This window comes from Protopterus annectens, chromosome 14.part0 (genome assembly GCF_019279795.1).
Source record: "Protopterus annectens isolate FY-2018-M chromosome 14.part0, PAN1.0, whole genome shotgun sequence".
Lineage (NCBI taxonomy): Eukaryota > Metazoa > Chordata > Ceratodontiformes > Protopteridae > Protopterus > Protopterus annectens.
The window spans coordinates 48655531-48668307 of NC_056748.1; the positions used below are offsets into that span (position 1 = coordinate 48655531).

General features: G+C 39.6%; 1 protein-coding gene across 2 annotated transcripts in view; it reads right to left on the reverse strand.

Moving 5' to 3' along the window:
- The window catches only part of RUFY2 (RUN and FYVE domain containing 2), a 2497315-nt gene that overhangs the window by 1925739 nt on the left and 558799 nt on the right, over positions 1 to 12777 (reverse strand). The gene's annotated exons all lie outside the window — the stretch shown is intronic.

A 12777-nucleotide genomic window follows, 5' to 3' on the forward strand; every position in this document is an offset into this window, starting at 1 on the left:
TATAGGTTCATAAGAGGTTACTAGGCTAATGGCCCTAGGGCCCTTAGAAGCCTAGCCAACTTCAACCCTTATTCTTAATGGCCTATAGATATGGTCTACGTTATAAGCAGATCTAAATCAGCACCAACTGCCCCTATCCAAGATGGACTCAGGTGAAACCCCTGAGGTGAATTTGTGGTTTCCCATCTAATTGACCAAGTTACGCTTAAAAAGGGTTAACAAGGGGCTTTGTTTAACCTGTATTGGAGGTTTATTCCTGAGGAGAGGCAACCTCTGGGAGACATATGTCTCTCCAGAAAGTGCTGTTGATGTCACATGCTAGGTTAAGGTCCCTAGAGCGAGTGAATTGTGTACCATTTAACTTACGAATGTGTAGCATTTCCATTAAGCCAGGATCAGAGGTTGCTCTGTATGCAAGGCACAGGTTGCCTCTGAATAGTCTATACAATACAGAGTATAGTGACAGTGATTCCAGTCTGTCCACGTAAGATGTGCTGTAGACCTGAATTTTCTTTGTGAGGAACCCTTGAGGTCTCTCCAGTTGCTGCAGGTGCCTGTTTCAGTACATACCAAAGGGAGCATTGTACTCTATTATTGGCCTGATGATGGAAAAGTACAGTGGGTTATAACCTCTTTTGTTCTGGAACCTATGGGTTGTTGAAAATATTTCTTCATTCATTATAGGTATTGTGAGATATTTTAGAATACGTGTCCTGCAATTAATTTTTTAGCTTAAGATTAAAGAATAAGATAGTAATGTGACTTTAAAGCTGAATGGGTGATCACATGACTGTCAGTTATCATTTAAACCCATTTTTTAAATGGTTGCATCTGAGGAAGTTTAATCACTTGTAAGACAAAATACCTCAATTTAAAAGTTTGGAATAAAACTACTTGTTAACAGTTCAACTAGTACATTGTTCTTGGAGATTTTTTAGCTCCTGGCATACTTCTGTGGATTTATCATTCCATAAGTTTGTTGACAATGCCTGAGTAGGGTATTATAACAAATGCTTTAACCAGATCTAGGTAGGCAGTATGCACCATTTTCCCCTCATCCACTGTCTTAGCTTTTCAAAGAAGTCCACAAGATTCAGTAAACATGACCTTCTTTTGACAAAGCCAGAATGCGATGGCTCCAGCATCTGGAGGTCTCCTATGTCCTTATTGATAATTTGCATGATAATTCTTTCCATGGCTTTGCAAAGCAGACTAGTCAAACTAATGGGTATGTAGTTTGCAGGATCTGTTGAAGGTCCTCCCTTATAGGTTCATAGGTATGTATTAGTACTAGGCTGATGGCCCTAGGGCCTTTACAAGCTTAGCCATAGAATTAACCTGGCATCATGCCACCTGACCTTAGTATCCAGTGCCTCTGTCAAGTAGAGCCACTGGAGTTATCCCCGGGGTGAATTTTCTATTTCCCATCCACTCATCAAGATTACTCTTGAAGAGGGTCAGCAAGGTGCTCTGCTTGACATGTATGGGAAGTCTATTCCACAGCATGGGCAGCCTCTGGGTTATGAACCTGTCCCTCCAGTACATTCTGTTGATTGTGGTAATGAGGTTGAGGTCTCTGGAGCGTGTGGTGGGGAAGGATTAGGATTTCTTTAGATGTAGCATTTCTGACAGAGCTGGGTCAGACACAGTTTTGTAAATCAAGCAGAGATTGCTTCTAAGTAGGTGATATGAGACAGAGAATAGTTGGAGTTTTTTGAGTCTGTCCATATAGGACAAGTGTTTAAGGCTTAGGATCCTTTTTGTGAGGTAATTTTGTGGCCTCTCCAGTTCTTGCAGGTATCCAGTGAGGTACATGCCAAATGGGGCATTGTACTCGATGATTGGCCTAATGAGGGTAGAGTAGAGGGAGAAAATGACCTCTTTTTTCCTGGATGCAAAACCCTTAGTAATGTGATGTGCACATAGAAGGACTTTCTGACCAAGGTGGCAATGTGGTGATTAAAAGAAAAGTTGCCTGTCAACCTGTGTTCCCAGATCTCTTATAATTCCTTCTGTGTTCAGTGGACTACCATCAATGTGGTAATTCATGGCAACCGAGTTTTTCCCAAAGAGGATGTCAACACATTTTTTGGCATTGAGCTTAAGGCCATGGCTCTGACACTAGTTGTTGGTCTCAGCGAGGCCATTCTGTAGGATGTCAACATCATTTGGGGAGTTAATAATAGCTCCCAACTTGCAATTATCTGCAAACTTTGTCAGCCAGAGTCCCTTCTTGTTGGCCTGGAGTTCAGAGAAGTAGATACCAAACAGGAGAGGACCCAGGACCGAACCCTGCGGGACTCCACTCGTGACTGGTCGGTAGTCTGCCTTGGAGTCAGCTACTTTCACACTGTGGGTTCTATCTGTGAGCAAGTTTGCAACTCATCTAGTGATATTGGGGTTGATGCCTAGCTTAGTGAGTTTTTCTATGATTCCTGAGTGGGGAATGGTATCAAAGGCCTTGGCCAGATCACAGTAGGCTGTATGAACCACCTTGCCTTCATCCACAGCTCTGGTGACTGACTCAAAGAAGTTGACCAAGTTGAGCAAGCATGATCTACCCTTCACAAAACCAGACTGTGCGGGATCCAGAGTTTGAAGATTGCCTATATCCTTGTTTATTAGGTCCATGATGATGCGTTCCATAGCTTTGCATATCAGACTCATCAGGCTAATGGGGCGATAGTTCCCAGGGTCTGTAGTTGCTCCTACTTTGTGGAGAGGGATGGCTGTAGCAGTGCGTTATTCAGTAGGGATAAAGCCTGAGGTGAGGCTGTGATTGAACAGGGCACACAGGTGAAGTGCCAGTTCACTCTGTAGTTCATGTAGAACACAGCCAGGGATATTGTCAGGTCCCATAGAAACTGTATTCTTGGCCTTGGACAGTGCTGTTTTAACCTGTGCAGCAGTAATACTGGGTGTCTGGCAATCTACTGGTATTGTGATTGGTCCTTTGGGGGAGGGGTAAAGTTGGCACTGAATCTGTCGGACAGCATACTGGCAATATCTGTTGGCTTGGTATGGATGACTTGCTGAGGGACCCAAAAGAGCTCTGAAGATGACACGATGGAGTGCAGGAATAACAAAGCCAATAACCACTGAAAATTCCCACCGTCAGCATGCAGTATATATGAAAACTAATAATCACAAAATCTCTAGGACTTCAGCAGAATAATTCACACATTCATAAAACACACATTTATGCAAAATAATTGTATCACATGACCAACTAATCAGACTGATTACATTTTAAAGCACCAACATAAAAGCATACATATGACTGGAAGTGGAAGGATACATAGACTAATATTTTCTGGGTAAATATTACAGCAAGGAGTGGAAATAAGTCAGATTTACTGGTTTCAAAGATTTTATCAGAATTAATAATGTCTTAAAATTAAGATCAGGGCAAATTGTAATGAATATAAAACACTTAGAAAAGTGCAGGAAACTCTGGAGTTTTTTATATATGGTGGCTCTGTGTTTAAAATTAATGTTCTTGTTCTTCAGAGATACATGTCAGAGCATCCATTTAAGTAAGTCACTCAGTGTAAGTTTATAACTTCTTCAGCAAATATGTCATCAAAAACATAATTTCTGGGATGGATTTCAAAAGCCCACTACCCACCTTACTCACGTATGTTTACCTTAACTCTGCTACTGTCCCTAACCCCAGCCTTACCAATTACTTTATCAACAGGTGGCAGGTTGGCATAATGGTTATGGTATTTACTTTACAGACATAAAGTGCAGGGTTTGATTCTCACGTGGGGATAATTGGCTAAGCTGAAAATGGCCAACAAAGGTAGTTAGCCTAGTATGAACCTACTAACCCCCTTCCCTAACAGTACCACTATTTAGATAGATACACAGGCATTTCAATTCACTTTTGTACAGCACCATGTTTAATTATTATTTATATGTGATAATCTGTTATCTTCTTTTACCGTTTAAGCTTACTGCTTTGCCTTCAGTGCTTATTTTGTATTTTAAATTGTTCTGTATGAAGTGCAGTAACTCCTCAGAGGCTTTCAGACCATGGCAGAAAAAGGCTTGTAGGCAATCTATTTGCCTACTAAACAAATGGACAAACAAATAAATAAACATGCTGCCTTTTTTGTGGATGAGTTATCTTGGTAACTTTTTATTTTGGTACAAAGGTAGGTCCTATTAATTTTTAAAACTTTGTGGTAATATTTTTTGCAGTTAGTAAATATTTTTGTTAGTATTTTATAATTTTATAAAAAAATAGTACTTTATAGTCCTACAGACTGCTAAAAGGTGACCTGTGTCTGACATACAATGCATCCTCCAACCCATTACTGCTGGATTCACTGCACATCAAAAAGTTAAATGGCATCAGAAATAGTCAGTCTAGGAATCTAAACCTCTTCTGCAACATCAACAGAATGGTTTGGAGGGACAGGTATATCTCGCAGACGATACTGCTGATGTGGAACAGACTCCCCAGCCACATAAAACAAAGGTCATCCCTGTCTGTATTCAAAAGCAACTAAAATCTATAATGGGAAACAGAAAATTGACCCCAGGACTGCCCCCCACCATACTATTAATGAGCAGAGTCGGCTCCTAAGTGCTTCACCCCATGCACGGGTCCCCTGAAATTATCTACAATGTGATCCCAGTTATTCTTATTAGGGGTAATATATAAATACTGACCATGGGATGGGTAAGATCAATCTATAACCAAATGGAATAGTCATTTTGAGCACAAAAGGAAAATTGGCTATGCTTAAAATGGCCTGCAAGGTCATCTAGCCTAGTACTTACCTATGAACCTATAAGTTAGTGATGAGTTTTGGTTACTTCAACATAATTTAGTGTAATGACATATGCATTTAGTCAATATGCACTACACTGATTTTGAATAGTAGTTTTGGTACAAAGGTAGGTCCTATTAATTTTTAAAACTTTGTGGTAATATTTTTTGCAGTTAGTAAAGATTTTTGTTAGTATTTTATACTTTTATAAAAAAAATAATACTTTATAGTCCTACAGACTGCTAAAAGGTGACCTGTGTCTGACATACAATGCATCCTCCAACCCATTACTGCTGGATTTACTGCACATCAAAAAGTTAAATGGCATCAGAAATAGTCAGTCTAGGAATCTAAACCTCTTCTGCAACATCAACAGAATGGTTTGGAGGGACAGGTATATCTCGCAGACGATACTGCTGATGTGGAACAGACTCCCCAGCCACATAAAACAAAGGTCATCCCTGTCTGTATTCAAAAGCAACTAAAATCTATAATGGGAAACAGAAAATTGACCCCAGGACTGCCCCCCACCGTACTACTAATGGGCAGAGACGGCTACTAAGTGCTTCACCCCATGCACGGGTCCCCTGAAATTATCTACAATGTGATCCCAGTTATTCTTATTAGGGGTAATATATAAATACTGACCATGGGATGGGTAAGATCAATCTATAACCAAATGGAATAGTCATTTTGAGCACAAAAGGAAAATTGGCTATGCTTAAAATGGCCTGCAAGGTCATCTAGCCTAGTACTTACCTATGAACCTATAAGTTAGTGATGAGTTTTGGTTACTTCACCATAATTTAGTGTAATGACATATGCATTTAGTCAATATGCACTACACTGAGTTTGAATAGTAGTTCGTTTTACTGGAGGCTATTTTACCACTGCAGTCTACCAGTGTATGTGAATGGCTATAAGAGTGCATTGTATTCACTTACATTGTGCAGGAATTGTGCTTTGTGCGTTTTAGTTAGTGTGACTGAATTCACTTACATTGTGCAGGAATTGTGCTTTGTGTGTTTTAGTTAGTGTGACTGTATTCACTTACATTGTGCAGGAATTGTACTTTGTGTGTTTTAGTTAGTGTGACTGACGGTGTGGTAACAGGAATAAGTATGTTTCCCGCTGGTAAGTGATCTCAGAGTTAATATATTTAAAACAGTAGGGGTGTGGTAGTATAGAAAGGACTACCCCCTGCAAAAACACTTGTAAGTGAGACTTAATGTTCTGAAATTTTTATAACATAGGTCAGAGCTGGGATTTGAAGGGTCTGGTTTAATTTTTTCATATATTTGCTGGTAGTTCTGTATATTTTGCAGTAGCTTTGTTGGCTTTGTTTTGAAAGGTTCACAACTGTTTTTATTTAATGCAAATGATGGCTAGAGGGGCAAGTGATTTACCCTTTTTTGTCATAGTTGTGTAATTTTAGAGGTCTATGTTATATTGCTGGGCTGTAGGGTTTACATCATGAGTAGTTATTCAGATATAAGAGGCACAATCGTAGTCGTTACAGGTCTGCAGTTTAGGAGTTACTAAATGTCATCATGAAAGGGTGTACAATTTACTTAACAAAAATACTGTTTAATTATTTTGTGTTTTTTTTATAATTTGGAGTTGTTTTGATTGTTGTATTTTCCGATGTACGAATCTTGATGTAGTATGTATAAATGATTCAGTATCGATCCTTAGCATACAATGTTCGGTTTTGGGCTAAGTTAGTATGTGATGCTGTATTCTGATTGCCTGTAGTTCTTCTTTTCTTTTTCTTTACTGTATTAATTACAAATTTGTTACAGCTTATTTGAACATGTTTAACTGATGTTTGTGAAGCTTCTTTGTGGAGTGCCTGAGTGCATTTTTTGTTTTACACATTGTATAGATTAACTATTTTTCCTGTGTGAATTGAATTGTTATTCTCATTGATGGCAGGGGTAGAAGGGTAATAAATGAGCAGACTGGTGATGCACACTTACGGAGCGGTGCAAAACACCTGATGATGTAGACAGAGCAGTCCTAAACACTTTATTTAATATTTGTTTACTGGGAACCGGTAAATTCCTACTGGGACAGAGCCCATTTTCAGTGGAGACCCAGGGAGGAATGCTCAAGACAGGTGTCTTTGGAATGTGGGTGGAAACTGGAGGACCCAAAGGAAACCCATGCAAATGCAAGGAAGACATGCAGACTTCACACAGAAGGCACCCAAGCCGATAATTGAACCAGAAAAACCTCTTGCTGTGAGGTAACAGTGCTAACCACTGCACCACTGAGCCACGCTTTATGTGAGTGGAGTGGTGATAAATAGCTCACAGTGTGGATAGACTGCTGATAAACATTTGAAAAACAGTAACTTGCTGTCAACCACTTGATGCTATAGCTAGAATGCTGATGAGCACTTTATGATGTAGGTAGACAAATTATAAGCACTTGATAATGTGGAAAGAGTGGTGATAAATATTTGATGAAGCAGGCAGAATGGTGATAAACACTCTAAGATGTGGAGAAAGTGATGATAAATGCTTTATAATATGGGTTGAACAGTGATGAACACTTGATTTGTGATACTCTGGCTCAGTTAAACCTTTTTATTGCACCCCTTTATCAGTGTCCATCAGTAGGATAAATGTATATATTATATACGTACTGGCACACACAAAAAATGACTTTACTAAAATGTACCTTACATTAGGAAAACAAATGGAAACGAATGCTTTTCAAACTAGCAGGTGAAAAAGACACATTCCCTGTCCTCCCATCTTTAAATCCCTGTTAGGATAAAAATGACAGCAGCATGAGTAATAGCTGACTAACTCCCCCTAATGACCATACCTAGTTACAATGTGTTTTGACAAGACAGGACACTCAAAAGAATCACAGCATTGTAACAAGGTTTGTTGGTGCCCTGGGCTATATCCCACTTTGGGACTCCCAACACCCACTTTAAAGCTGAGGACAAAAAAATCCTTTCAGAGTTGAAGACCAGAATAATTATACAGTGACAGTTACTTAATATTCAAAAATGTGCACTCTAATCGGACAGGCCATTGTAAATTGAGCAATACCCACAGGAAAAGAGTTGGTTAAAAGGCCTCTTCTCCAAGCTGATAAACTGAGAATCTGAACTTTAAAAAAAAAAAAAATCATAATACTCGATATGAGGAATTCTCTTTTAAGCAGTTCCACAGACATTCAGACCTTGCACAGGCGTCACCACAACGAACTCCTCAGTACAAAAAAAAAAGAAACTTGAATTTACTGTGCAGGCATTTGCCCGTCCATGTTTACTGCATGTGAGGTACATATCTTAGACTACCAGAAGCTAACGGAGGAGCTCTGAACTCTGTTTATACAATAACATGATTTACAAACGGTAAGAATTTTTTTCTTAAATAATGTCATTGTGTAACAGTAATAATCCACTCCTGTATGTGGGTAACACAGGATTTTAACATGGTTGATTTTGTTTAATCAGTTGGGCTTCACCCTTGTGAACAAACACACCAACTGTGGGTGAACCTGCATTACCCACACCCAGTTGTGGATTATTGACAAAATATCAAATTGTTGCATCATACATCATTGGCAAACTATAACAAAGAATGAGAAGAACCTACCCCTTGCTGCAGTACAATGGCCGTCATTTAAACTTAACAAAAAATAAAAATCTTCCAGCTAAATGAAGAGCTTTTAACAACATAGTAGCTGTTTTGTAAACTGTGTCAAACATCTGGCTACACTAACCCTGGGATTCAATAAACTCCATGCGGGAATAGTGCTATTCCTGCACGGAGTGGTTCATGTCCGTGTAGCCACAGCAGCGCACCTTGCATATTCATAAAGGCATGCTGCTGCTTAGGCTAAATGGACACGAATCTTGAACTAGTGCAGGGGATGTGTTTAAGTAATGCACAGACTATGAACATGCCCCCTGCACTCAGAAAGTGCCATACAGCACTTTCTAAACACAATCCGGCATAATATTAGAGAATTTCTCTAATATTATGCCAGTGAAATGAAATTAAATAAAGATCATTTCAGTGTCTGCAAACACTGAAATACATACGGCAGCAGGAAAGCAATGCAGGGTGTGTGTGACAGGTCTGTGACATACCCCTTGCATTGTAAAAGTGCCGTACGACACCTCGCAACCTGCTAAAGCAGGAAATGCTTCAGATATATGGGCGAACCACCACAGAAAAGCAAATTGTAAGAATGAACAATAAAACTTTAATGCAACAAACAATCAGTTTCTCAGGTACCAGACAAGTGCATTTTCCGAAGGATCTGAAGAAGGCTTTAAGCCAAAAGCGCTTGTCCGGTACCTGAGGAACTGATTGTTTGTTGCATTAACGTTTTATTGTTCATTCTTACAATTTGCTTGTCTGTGGTGGTTCGCCCATATTTTATCTGAATCTACTTTGTTTGTTTTGGGCTTCCTTCAGTGGTGTTTTCCTGTTACTTTTGTTCCAAAGCAGGAAATGTGTACAAAGGCAGAAATAATGGGGGGGATAAAGCCCTAAAAAGGGGCACATCTGAAATATTGCCCTAACAAACTTAGAAAGTTGATAGAAAACAGGTCATGCTTTAGCATGAATTTCCGAAGGATAGAAGTTTGACAGTTAAATGTATGCTTTATTTCCTGACTGCAGTCCTCAATGACTTGTCAGAAAACCACACTACTCACTATGTAACATAATAATATAGTATTTTTTTTTACATGCTAAGGAATGTTTAAGCGTGGCTAAGCGGGTGTGCATATTATGTCCCTCCACTAAGCATTGCTTAAACATCCCATAGGAGATAAAAAGAAATATACAGCTGAAATTCCTAAACTGAGATAGTGTTGTGGCTAGAGTCCTGGCTTTACATGCAGGTGTTCATGGTTTGAGCACCAAGGCAGGCAACTTATTTTCATATGTGAAAGCAGTGTTAAAATTATTTTTTTTAACTTTAAGTATTTAGTAACTGTTTTTTGTCAACCAGGGTAGTGTAGCTGGTATAAAATGGAAGTGTGAGTGCATGTAACATGTGAAATCACCCATGTATATACAAGTGTCCCATACAGTATAGTCACACCCCTTGCTAATGTAATGAAAGCGCATGGAGGGATGTCATGTAAAGTAAATCATATACACCTACTAAATGAAGCCAGTATCCTGATATTTTTTTAATTAAAAGTGAGCAATGGTCAGCAATGCCCAGCTATGCTTACCAGGTTTAATCATCGCTTAGACATGAATGCCAAGCAGCAGGTAGCTCAGCTAAGTTGATTTGCGCACTGTTAAGCAGTGTTCAGCAATTACTCCTTTAAGCACTGTTCAACCCAGCTTAGCAGGTTTGCACATTGCTAAGCTGTGCTCAGCATTTTCAAAATGGACCAATGACAGCAAAGGGTGGGAATATGGCATTATTTAAACCATGCAAGTGGGAATACAGCCATAACCTGTTTAGTCTGATCCCTGCAGGAACATGTCTGGTGTTGGAGAGGGAGCGTGCTTTTGGGCACAGCGCTGGAGAATTCAGGAGTCCAGGGTTATGGTTGGACTCCTTGTCAAAAACCATGACGAGAGACTGCTGCAGGGCCAGTACCAGGGCTCACAGTACAAAACAGAGGCCTGGGACTGTCTTGCACATGATCTCACCAGTGCTACTGGCATCCCCCGGACTGGTGAGCAGGTATGGCACCACTATGCTGACCTAAAGTGGAGGAAGGGGGTGCTCTTGGCCCAGTGGCTCCAAGATGCATGGGCATAGAATGCTCCAGTAGTGAGTAAGTATCACTATCAAGTAGTTTGTAGCAAATACTAGCCTGAGGATGTGATAGACAGGTATGCATAATGTTTGTTTCTCTCCCCTACAGCTGCAACAGAGAGGGCTAGTAACATTGAAGCCCATGGTGACAGACTGCTGAGGCTGTGCTGACAGGCTGGTGAGTACAAATCTATCTTGCATTATACTGTTCAAATAGCTAACAAGGAGTACATTGCTTACTGCAAGTAGGTATACTGTTACTTTGTGAAATTAATAAATAAAAATGTTTGACAGACCAACATTGATGTGCAATAAAACTACCTAAAGAAAACTGTTGTGTTTATTCTGGCATGTTGTTGTAGACATTTAGAATGTATACAGATTCTACACAGCAAATGTGGCTGTGACATCATACATTAACTGAGCTTCCTCTGTGAACCAGCTGGAAGAAATACTGTAGATAGTGGAGCTGTAAGCAAGATACAACTGAAATGTGAAATATATACTGCACTAAGGTCTGAACCCTGAATAGTAATGTGTAAAGTTTCAAAGTGTGTTCCATCCAGCATTGCCTTGTGTTAACCTTAGCTTTCCAGATTGTAGTAATCCAAAGGATTAATGCACAGTACAACTATCTGTCATGCATGCATCACGGGATTACAAGGTCAGACTGTCTAAACAAGAGACTATTAGACAGAAACCAGTGAAACTCAAAACAGCAGTTCCTCAGTAGCTCAGTATGATGAGAAATAGCTTAGTTATTAATTTTGCATACACAGCCATGGTTCAAATCCAGGGAGTGGTACTAAGATGTGTGCATATCTACACATAAGGAATCTGGAATAAATGTAAAAACAGTCAGGTAGTGTTAACAGATATTTTCTCCACAGGTTGTACAGGTAAGAAAATGTTGGTAGTAGCTGTATGAAAGGTATACTAATAAACTGTGTACAACTGTTCAACTGTCCCATCACATGCCTGAAATTACAGCAGGATAGGTACATACAACATGCACGCTTCCCGATACATGTCTCTCAAGTGCCACACTGTCACAGCTAGTGGTCACTGCTGCCAATAACCCTGGACACAGATAGGAAACCAGTTGAAGTATGCCAGTAGCACACTCACATAACACCACATCAGGCTAGCCCTCCTCTGCCAGATATGTAACCCTGACATGTATGAGTCCCATCTAGGCATGCACCCAGAGTTGTCACAGTTTGCCCCATACCATTCCAGGCAGACAGTTTGAGAGGTATGTTTGTGCTACAGAAGCTATGGGCCATAGGCAGATGTAAAGTGAGGGCAGACCCATAGAGTATTGAGTAGTACTATACACCCAAGCACCATCCAGCGTAACAGCCAACAGCAACAAAAAGTCAGACCACTGCTGAAATATCCAAAAGCAGGTTTAATAGTAGAACAATTGGTAAAAACAGTGAATATGGTTAGCGCTTTTGTGGTCTCAAACACCACTTCTTCAGACCTTCATAAAAAATTCTTTACTCTAGCACACCTTCTTTTAAACCATTTCATACAGTCATGAACCTATAAGCAAGCTTACCCAATTATCCCCAGCTTCCAAGTGTTTAACCCTTGCCTGTCCAATGCTTTAAATTACATTTGCTCATGCAACTACATATATATATATATATATATATATATATATATATATATATACACACACACACACACACACACACACACACACACGCACGCACGCACGCACGCACGCACACACACACACACACACACACACACGCTCCATAATCACATCTGTCCCTTAAAATTATTCCTAAAAATAAAAACATTCCTATAAATACTATTATAATATTATAACATTCAACATAGCTTAAAACATTCATTGTTACATAAAAACATTTATGAAAACTTAACTATAAAAATCCATACTATTTATTTGAACAGACTTCTATTCTTTAAAATGGGTTGTATTGGAATTCTATCATTCAACCCTTTCCCCGGTCTGCCCTTAATCTAATTATCCAACATGTCTCCGAGGTCTCAGTGGTGTTTCTAATATCCCAACCTCTTTCATTTTCATGAGCTTACATCACTGTAAACTCAAAAGCATGGGTTTGATCTGTAGCTAAGACATGTTTTGCCAGTGCATTAGTTTCAGTGCCCTTCCTTATGTGTTGTACATGCTCACGTATACAATACCTTAATTTTCTATTCATCTTACCTACATAAAAGGATGGGCATCCCTTGCACCTGGCCA